Source organism: Mixophyes fleayi, chromosome 6 (assembly GCF_038048845.1).
Source record: "Mixophyes fleayi isolate aMixFle1 chromosome 6, aMixFle1.hap1, whole genome shotgun sequence".
NCBI lineage: Eukaryota > Metazoa > Chordata > Amphibia > Anura > Limnodynastidae > Mixophyes > Mixophyes fleayi.
In genome coordinates this window covers 2,791,225-2,801,583 of record NC_134407.1, presented here as the reverse complement: position 1 = coordinate 2,801,583, position 10,359 = coordinate 2,791,225, and positions in this window count along the sequence as shown.

Sequence of the window (10,359 nt, the reverse complement as noted above, 5' to 3'; positions counted from 1 at the left end):
CCTGTGTCTCTGTTTGTACTAAATGGTTCTTACTCCGCTCACAGACCTCACATATAAATCATTGTACCCAGTACACAATATTATGTTATTCCTGATTGCTGCATATTACAGTTACCTGGGCTTATTACATTATTAAATCCCAATCGTACAAAACACCTTTTACGTCAACTAATATTTTATCCACAGGTGCAAAAAACATTAAGGCTGTACAGTAGCAGAACATTGTGTATCAGGTGAAGTGTTACAATCTAGCTGTAATTCCTTTTTATTATATACAGTCTACATCTTCCAACACTGGTTACAGAATTGAGTTACACGGGTCCAATAAGGTTTAGGACGGTAATTCTGTACAACTCGGAAAATGTTCTTAAAAACATCTTTGCACCACTATGTGATTTTACATTATATTTTATTAAAATCCTTTATTTAGGATTTATCCTGTTTTAGTCCTTAAAGTAGTTTTTCTTCTGTTCTTTCTTAATGAATAGTCGTTTTGTAGGTGTCCTCTTAAGACTGGATATTTTCCTAAGTCGGAGACACAAAAATATGTACAAGAACGACAACGTGACGCTCATTCTATAAATGTAACTGTGGTGTTAACGAATCAACGCCCACCGTTGACTCGTTAGCATAAGGAGAAGTGGACATACAATATAACGTTATAGAACATGGAGGACGACGCTATAGACAAATTAATGCAAAACTCCCATTTTCCTCTTATATAGAATATCCCTCTAAAAACCACACTCAGCCCCCAGTAAGTCCCAGACCTCCCCCCAATTTGACTACACAGATAAAACACAGTTTATTGCTACGTAAAGATTGTGTAAGCTGCGACAATGTGTTATAGTGCTCTCACATGCTGGGTGTTGTATAATGATGGATATAACCCGTCCACGGACCTCCCTAAGGTTATTTCCTTTTTATCTATTCTGTTTTTATTTGTAAGAGATGCACAAAGTGCAACAAAGCACAATAAAATACCCTAAAATACAGACATGAGGAACCATGAGAACCAACAAATATACATTTGATAAATACAAGACAAGGGATAATAACCAGGTGTCACTTATTGAAATTCCATCACAAGGCGTCATTGGTAGTCGCCCCCCCCCCCATTATCTTTATCTCTATTGTCCTCAATATCAAACCTTTGCAGTTTCATAGATTACCTGCACATCCATGTAAAGGAAACACACACTATCCACTACACTAACCAAGAACAGACAAAACACAATGAATAGGTGACAAAGAAAAAGAGCAAAAGCAAAAGCACAAAACTGCTTAAAACCTCTTAATACACTCAGTCCACTCAGATGTGTTTTTAGATCAGACTTTTCTTAAGCCCCTGTCAGCAATCTGGGGGCCGTGTAACTGAATTGTTTTATAAGAACAAGCATTCGTAACCCAATATTTATCTTTAGTATCAGCCCAAGAGTGATTGTTCTCCTCCAGCTCTCTGCCCGCTGAAACCTCTTACTGTGAGGGCGTCTGGCTTTTGCCGTTTAAGACTGATAACAGCTATTAAGTGATTAAGCAGCGAGGATGTATATATTTTATTGTCATTGCTGTTTATCTCCGCAGATAAAAGCTGTGGGTAGAGCAGTCTACCGGGCATGTTGTAATAAAGCTTTAACCCACTTGTCATCCCCTCTCTGCCAGTAAGAGAGTATTGATTAGCCGTCGGCTAAAGACTTTGCTGGACTACCTCCACTACAAGTCGGCCATGTTCGCCTGGAAGTGCTGGTCAACTGGACCACTGTCAGCTAAAAGTATACTCATAGGTTAACTCAGTGGATCCCAAACATTTTCAGTTCAAGGCACCCTTAAGCTCTCCATAATTTTTTCAAGGCACCCCTAAGCCAAAATAATTACCAAGTAGTCCCCCGCCTTGCTTACCACTGGCCCTGGCCGAGGCACCCCTGTGAGATCACTGAGGCACCCCAGGGAGCCTAGGCACACAGTTTGGGAACCACTGGGTTAACTGAAGGTTGGAACAAAGAGTTAAGCTGTCCTTTATGGGTTCCCTTTCTTCTCCACCAAATTCATTTAGACTTCCCGGAGCCTCTCACTGTAGGGTGTTTGCTGAAACCTGAGGACTTGGGGGAAGTTCAATAGTCTCCTTACTTGATACAGGTATCCAATCTAAAAGTCTAATCTAAAACCAGCGACACCAAGGTCACACCACTGGGAACAGAACCAGTACGTGATTTGTAAATACATACATCTATTTTTAATTTAAAATACATTTACATATGTGCATTTCCAGTTGTTTGCCTAAGTGAGTCTGAACTCCAAGCAAACGCTGTGTGGCTATAAGGGCTGTATATAAATCTGGTATCCTCACTAGTACAGTGATCTTTTTTTATTAGAATTATTATTATTATTATCGTAGATTTGTAAGACGCCACAGTGCTTCGCAGCGCCGTACAGAAGGGAAGACAAGGACATACATTAAACAGGACATACTTTAAATAAGAACAGACAAGGCAGACAAAATGAATGGAGACATGAACACAATGGGTATGAAGGACCCTGCTCATTACAGAGCTTACATTCTAAGTGGAAGAGGGCACAGCTGAAACAAGAGCAGTGAGTGTGGCTCAGAGTGTAGATTGGGATAGTTGTGAGGGTGCATTAGTGTGAATAGTGTTATCGGGGATAAGGTTACCTCTAAATAAGAGATAAGTTTGGAGGCATAGGGGAGAACTCTGGACTCCTAAAAAGCCTGCTCTCTGAGATTCTTCAGTTTACCGGTTTCTGCTTCAACTCAGGCTCTACAACCTTGGCAAACAGCATACAAAGACTTCATACTATGTACTTTGGCAATATAGCATTGTTACTCCAACTCAGCATTCTGGCATCCAGCTTCCTTTAAATTCTCTTTGTGAGTACTGCAGCTTGAACATAGAACTGCATATTTAGAACAATAATCTGCTTGCTAAGAAAAATATATATTTCTATATCACTCTGCCTGCTGATACTCTACTGAAGGGCTCTGGGCTCATCTCAGTTGCGCTTGGAATTTTGCTGCCTTTAGGTGATCAGGAATATTGGGTAAGCCCTTGCGGGCAGGGTCTTATCTAACTATTGTCCCACGTCTGTCTCCTGTCCCTTGTACGTCCCGTCCCATCTTTTGCTGCACTCTATGTGAGTCCCCATAGCATTACTAACACTCATCTGTGCTGCTGACATGTATTACCTCATCTATTTGTTACTTGCTTCTGTTTCCGGTGCTACGAAATCTGTGGCGCCTTATAAATAAATAAATAATAATAATAATAATAATACTCTCCATTAACAAGATTGCATCATGTGGGTACTGTGTCTGCTTCTACTATCTGAACTTTTATTATTCTGTGTGAAGTACTATAGACTGCCGATGTATCTGGAGATCTTTAATTCATTACACCTGTGAGAAACTGTTGTTACTTGAGACTCTGTTCTGTACTTTTCAATCAGTAGCAAGTTGTGTTTTTCTGTATATGATCATTGGTTACTGAGGATGTTTCAATATATTCAGATAAACCCTTAGCTCTTTGAACTTCTCTCCTGGCTCTATATTGCATTGAATTATCTAACAGCTATACATTCAGTACTACCCTTAATAATTCTTCCTATCTGTGTGTGTATGTAGGATTGGATGGGTATTTAAAAATTTATGTTAATTATAATAGTAGTAGAACAATTAAGTATTGACCCACCTACGGAGCATCTTTTGACACAATTTTCATTTTCATTATACTGCGTGTTTCCGTTCTGCTCATGCACAGGAAACAGAGTATATTTCAGTCTGAATGCAAACTGAGATGAGGGTAGGGAGGGGAAGGTTGGCATAGCCCGATTACAGTAAGGGTGTATGAATGAACATCACTAGCTATGTAGAGTTGGAAGCAGGCGCAGACTCGCCCTTATCTCTTGTGTCTGCTTCCCAACCTCTCAAAAATGTCCCACCAGCTCTAGTTCTGTCACACCAGTCAGCACAGCGCTGAATTCACTAGGGGGATCAGACCTGCAAATAATGCTGCTCCTCTTCCCCAAGACAACCAACCCTGTGTGTCTGTGTGATTGCACTTTTCCACACACATAGAGCAATAGGTGTGGGGTAATTAAGTAAAAGAAAGGTCCCGCTGGGACCTGTGGTGCAATAGAGAAAAATGTAAATAAAAACATACACGCCAATTAAAAACAAATTTAATAAATAAAAACACTCCCAAACTACTTTTTTAATTTCCTTATCTAATTAGGAGATTGGCACCAGGACCGGTAGCATGTTCATCTGTAAACAATCCGGTCTTGGCAAAATCAAAAATCCGTAATAGACACCACACAACTAGCTCTATTAATAGTTCCGCCGCAAATGAGCTCTTAGTGGCAGTCATGTTCTGTGGTCCAGAAACTTGCACTCAAAACATATTTTGCACAACACATAACATTTTGGATCTTGTACCAATACGAGTAAGAGTGAATTTACTAATATTATTTAGTAATATTTAGTAATGTAGCTATCTCTCAAATGTTTCAATGGAGTTCCCTTTAATGTACCTAGGTGTGACAGGATGGACCGCCTATGCCACCCTGTCTGTTGTGTTGTTGGGACCAGTTGGGCTTGCCTTGCCACCATCCCCTCTCTTTATCCCAATTGAGCCTTCTAAACGCAGTAGGAGAGTCTTAAGCTGCCGCCACCACTGGACTCCTTAGCGTGATCCAGAACCGCGTCCTTCTGGGTAACTGACACTGCTGGTCTACCCCCTCACTGGGCACCTGGACTGATACCCCTGACCTCTTCCTGTAGATCAGGGTTGCTGTGGATGCTTTTCGCCCTGGCCTATCACACTGGCCAGAGCTGCGGGCTAGCAGGAAGAGTGGTGGTACTAAACGCTTGGTCCAAACCTCAGAACAGCGGGAAAGTGAATTAGATTTGGGTCTAATCTGCAGGTCATAGGAATTACAGCATGGAAGAAGTTGTCAAGCAGGATCTTGAAGCAAATTATGTTTATTAGCTCAAGTGTCCTAACAAGGACAGTTCACACTGGTCTATGGTACCAGTGATCAGAAGGTCAGATGGAACATAAATACATTACATGGTCAAACAGGCATTTTATACAGTTTTTGACAAACATGTGGGCAGGGGTTAACTCCGCCCCTTCCTAGCTGGCAATAGAAAGTCTGATCACATAATTTAGCATCAGGATATAATTTAATCTTGCTTGTAACACAATTTAACTTCTTCGTCAACTTGAGTTCATCAGATTTGCTGTCTACATTGTTAGGTTTTCTGTCTGTCTAACAAGACATGCACACAGGTAAAGACCCAATGCCGGGCCTTCAGGCCAAAGCAGGTGTTTGTCACATGAAAAGACTTACTTAGCTATTAGTAAAACACACTTCCTCTATCAAAGTTACAAACCCAAATAGTGACATCCTGTCTCCAAAGTTGCAAATCACTACCTCAGAAATTAATGCATTTCCTATACAGAAATACAACACAATATAATAAAATCAGTACATTTCTAATAGACAGTATCAAAAATCAGTACTTTTGCAAAGATATAATTTGGCACACTGTGCTAATAATCTAAATATATTATTACAATAAGTAATTTATAAGTGATCCAGCCACATTCCTCCCCCCCTTATCCATGCGACAACCAGCGGGTCATATCCCCACAATTTGGCAACTGGTTCAGCAGTTTCTTGGGGTTCTTCCTGCTGAGACAGTCCATCCGCATTGCTGTGAGCCCTTCCTTGCTTGTGAATTATGTGAAAATCATAAATTTGAAGTGCAAGGCTCCAGCGCAACAGTCTGCCATTTTCTCCTGAGGTGTGTTGCAGACACTTTAAAGGATTATGATCAGTCACCACAGTAAAATGTTGTCCATACAAATAAGGCTGTTGTTTTTACTGCCCAAACAATGACCAAACATTCCTTCTCAATTGTGGCATATTCCAGTTCCGGGTTCAGCAGTTTTCTGCTCAAATAGGCTCCTGCCTCCTGCCCATCTGGACCCACCTGGCTAAGTACTGCTCCCAGTCCCAGCTCATCTGTGTCCACATGGTGCATCACCATGAAAATCCGACTGGGCTTCCTACTGAACTGAGTGGCAAAGGCCCACAACACTGCCTCAAGCTGTTCCCTCTTACGGGCATTCAACAGCTCATCCCAACTCACTTCCTCTACACCACCTTCACCTCTGGAATCCGCAAGGAGGTCCAGTTGTGGATCACTTCCTGGTTCTTCAGTTGGTATGTAGCTACCGATTCCACATGTTCGTGGTATGCCTTCAACATATTCATGTGGTAGGTCTGCTGCCACCTACCGTTGCTATCAAATGACACCACGTAAGTGATGTCACTTAGGCATTTCTAGACTGTGTACGGTCCAGCCCAGGCAGCCTGCAGCTTGTTCTGGCGCGTGGGAATCAGAACAAGGACGTCCTGCCCTACCTTAAATATTCTGGCACGTGCGCCCTTTTCATTCCAAGTTTTCTGTTTCACCTGCGCTTCCGCTAAGTTAGCCTGCTCAAGCCCCATGAGGTTCTCTAACCGATCTCTGATCTTTAAAACATACTCCACCACAGAGACATCGTGGGAAGGTAGCTCCACTTCCCAAGACTCCCGTAACAGGTCAAGCGGTCCATGAACTCTGCGGCCATATAATAGTTCAAAGGGTAAAAATCCAGTAGACTCCTGTGGCACTTCCTGATAAGCAAACAGGAGGTGCAGCAGGTAGCATTCCCTGCCTCCCCCCCCCCTTCGAAGTCAAAGTTACAAATGCCCACAGCATATGTTTTGCCATTGATCCGTTCGCACAGTCCGTTCACACTTTGCACAGAGTAACTGGACCAGTTCACTCCTGAACTGTGTCCCTTTATCGATTAGGATCTCGCTAGGGAACCCTACTTTGCTAAATACTCCAAGCAGCGCATCCACTGCCTATTCCGCAGTTATGGAGGACAGAGCTACAGCCTCTGGATACTGGTTAGCGTAGTCCACCACAGTGAGAATGAACCTCTTCCCCAATCTACTGGGCACAGACTGGGGGCCTACTATGTCCACAACCACTCACTGAAAAAGTTCCCCAACTATTGTGACCTGAGGGGAGCACAAGCACCGCGGCACCCAAACCACTGGCACACATCACAGGACTTACAGTATGTCTGGAAGTCAACCGACATTCCTGGCCAGAAAAATGTCTGTTTCAGGAGTTTCAGTGTTCGGTCTCTTCCCTGGTGTCCTTCCATAGGTATTTCGTGGGGAACTGACATCATTTGCACATGAAAGCTCCTTAGTACCACAGTTGCACTTATCCCTGGACTGGTCTATCCCCATCTACCTTCCTAGCTACACGGTACAACAACCCTTTATGCCAGATCACACTTCCCACCTCCATCCCTGGAAGGCTGCTGCCAACTTGGCACCTCATGCCTTACAGTGAGGGATCAGAGAGCTGAGCTCCCGTGAACTCTTTCCTGCGGCCCTCACTATCATCTAAGTCAGGTTATGCTGCAGGGGGGTCTTTGTTGGGGTGACTAGGGTCAGTCAGAGTGGGGTAAATCAAAGGGAGGTCACACTGGTCAGCTATACTCACCACTAGAGCTGACATACTGCTAGGGGCAGGAGCATCACCGGGCACCCCCACAAGATCAGATAGGCCGGAAACAGCATCTTCTGCATTGCTAAGGGACGTAGTCTTTCCAGAAGCAAAGAGGTGACTGGTTCCTGAAGAAATAGCAGCTTGAGACTTTTCACTGGGCTGGTTGATACTGTGGTTGCAGGTGACGGCTGTCATCTAGCAGCTGTGGTCTTCTTCTCTGGCCTGGGTTGTGCAGGTGTAGATCATGAAGAGTTAGTCTGGCAGATTTGCTCCCTGTAACAGAGTTGAGAAATGCAAGAAACACAGTAGCCGGTAGCACTCACAAGTCAACATTGCAAGACGTAGAACAGATTGTGAATGGTGGATGCTACCTGAATGACAGATATAACACCACTATTGTTTTTAGATATAACTGTAATATGGAGTATATAGGTGAGTAAGGACACCTCCCAATAACACAAAACTTCTATATTTGTCTGTGTGTGTGTATGTTGGGGAATTTAGACTGTAAGCTCCAATGGGGCAGGGACTGATGTGAGTGAGTTCTCTCTACAGTGCTGCGGAATCAGTGGCGTAATATAAATAAATGGTGATGATGATGATGATGATGATATATTTGGTTATTTTCTTTGCATGCTTGAAACCATCACCTAAAACAATTCAATTATGGAGAAATTGTTACTTTTTTATATATATTTGTATCTTGGATTCTAACTTCCAGCCAATAGGAAACATGCAAAGTTCCATTACACAGCCCCACCAGCCAGTGTGTATAAACATATAACTTATAAGCTGAAGATAAGACAAACCTCCAGTGCCCTTGAGAGATCACTGGTAGCTGCTACGGAGGAGCTTTCTCTGCATTCAGTTACGTTAGTATTATTCCCATCTGTCCATACGTGGAATTTTCACAGGTCTTAAACTCTGCCTTAAAGTCTTCAAATACTGAAATGAATGCAATGCTATATGATTATCTGAGCAATCTTTATTTTTGTAGAATTAACTTCACATTTACTGTACAACTGACAGCAAAACATTGGGTAAAACTTGAAATAAACAATTCACACTTCACAATTATGCTGGTAAAATACATGAAAACTAAGGTGCACTTTAGAAGTAATTCAGAGACGCTTTTCAGTGCGTTCCGGTTTATTGCGTTCAGTGCGTTGCGATTTACTGTACTTTCAGGGTGCATTACTGCATTAAAAAAGAGGTCACGCCACATTCTAAAATTTATATGCTGCATTAAGATTTTAGAACACAATGGTGGGAACAAGCTAATTAATAAACATCCTATTTTTAATGTGGTTTTCAGGTGTTAGCGTCCCTGCGGTCAGTGTGGAATGTCCAGGAGACTCCTGCAGATCCTTCCTACTTCCAAGTGAACTGGTGGGAACGTGGCCTCAATGACACAATTCTCTGCCAGTCGTGTCACCGTGAGCACACAACCCAGTGCTCGATGGGCAGGTATCGCCTCTGCAGCTGTTGTGGAGCTAAAGGCCTACTTGCCTATGCTCTTGGGGACCGGGGAACCTTCCTACATCCTGCCTACTTCCTTGTGAAGTGGAGGGACAGGGGCCCCAATGTTGCTATTGTCATCAGAGATATACGATAAAAAATAAGTGAACATTTTCATACCGTAATTGTATTAACACCGGATACGATGGACAGAGAGGAACTAGAGGGTGTGTATATACATGGAGGTCCATAGGTGGGAGCATCGAGGGATAAATCTTGGAGACGGGAGTGGGAGGTTTTGAGAGGAGAAAAGAGTTGAAGGTCATAGGTGAAGCAGAGTGGTCGAGCTGGGGTGTATCTCGTGAAGAGGACAGAGATGTAAGAAGAGGATGAGTTAGTTAGCACCTTGTTGGTGAACAAAGGCAGCTTGAATTCTGGAAGCAATTGGAAGCAAGTGAAGGGATTTACAGAGGTGGGCAGCAGCCGAGGAACTGTGAGAGAGGCAGTTAGCCACAGAATTCAAGATGGGTTATAGAGGGGAAAGGTGGGTGAGAAGCAGATTACAGGAGTCAAGGTGGGAAATGATGTGCAAGTGGTTCAGGGTTTTAGTTCCTTCCTGAGAGAGGAATAGGCATGTGTTGGCAACATTACAGTGGAGTATGCAACAAGATTGCAAAAGTAACTGTCAAAGGTGAAGCTGAGGGTGGAGTAGAGAATGACACTGAGGCACCTTGTGTGGGGAACAGGGGAGAAAGTGATGTTGTCGACTGAGAGGTTGGCAGGGGAAAGATTATGAGCTCAGATTTGGATATGCTGAGTACGTGTAAGCATTGGATCATCCAGGTGGAGATGGTGGGGAGACATTTGGATCGGAAAGAGAGAGCACAAGAGTAAAGGTAAATTTGGGTGTTATCTGCGTAGAGGTGAGGTGGTAGTCGTCGATGATGAAGGAGTGTATGAGTTCACTGAGACAGGAGGTGTAGATACAGGACCAAGAGCTTGGTGAGGAGAGATAAGGAGAGATAAGGAGGAGGGAAGCAAGAGAGAGAGAGAGCAAGAGTCAAAAATAGAGACACTGAAGGAGCAACGGGGGGGGGGGGGGCGTGGGGGGCGGGGGGTAGGGGGTAGAAGGCAAACCTGGAGAGTACAGTGCTGTGAAGACTAAAGGAATAAAGGGTGCCAAGAAAGATTTAGTGAGCAACTGTGATGAAAGTGGGTGAAAGGTCAAGAAGTATGAGAAAGGAGAAGTTTGCACTTTGAGCTTTAAGTAGGTCATTGGTTACTGTTGGTGAGGACAGATTTAT